Consider the following 530-nt stretch of genomic DNA (forward strand, 5'->3'; position numbering starts at 1 on the left):
GGACGGGGCGCGGAGCCTGGGTGCGAGTGCGCCCCCGCCTCGGCCGAAGGGCAGCGTCGGCATCGCGCCGTGAAACCCGGCCAGTGCCCGGCAGGAGTGCGCCGTAGCCCCCGAGCGGCCGGGGTGAGCTCGCCCCCCGATTTCAGACCGGTAAATGGAGCCAGAGCAGTAACAAGAGATTCACCCCTCGGCCCGTCCCGTTCCTGTGCCGCAGCCGGGCTGCCCCGTTAGCTCCCGGGTGACAGCGCATCGCCCCGCGGCAGGGTACGAGTACGTTTAAAAAAAAAAAAAAAAAATCATCCAAACAAAAGTGTTTGGGAAATGTCAGGATCCGCAACTTCTTTTATTTTGCGAAGGCGACGGGAGCACATTTTGCAGGAAACAACTTCCCGTGATTTCGGCACGGGAGAAGCGCGGTCCGCGCTTTGCAGATGCCCCGCCAGGCTGCTCAACCTTCCAGCGCCGGGAGCCGGAGGAGGGGGAAGGGGGGGCGCTCAATCCGTTTTCAGCAGATGCGGGGCTCGGCCGTC

This window comes from Egretta garzetta, unplaced genomic scaffold (assembly GCF_000687185.1).
Source record: "Egretta garzetta isolate BGI_Z169 unplaced genomic scaffold, ASM68718v1 scaffold41, whole genome shotgun sequence".
Lineage (NCBI taxonomy): Eukaryota > Metazoa > Chordata > Aves > Pelecaniformes > Ardeidae > Egretta > Egretta garzetta.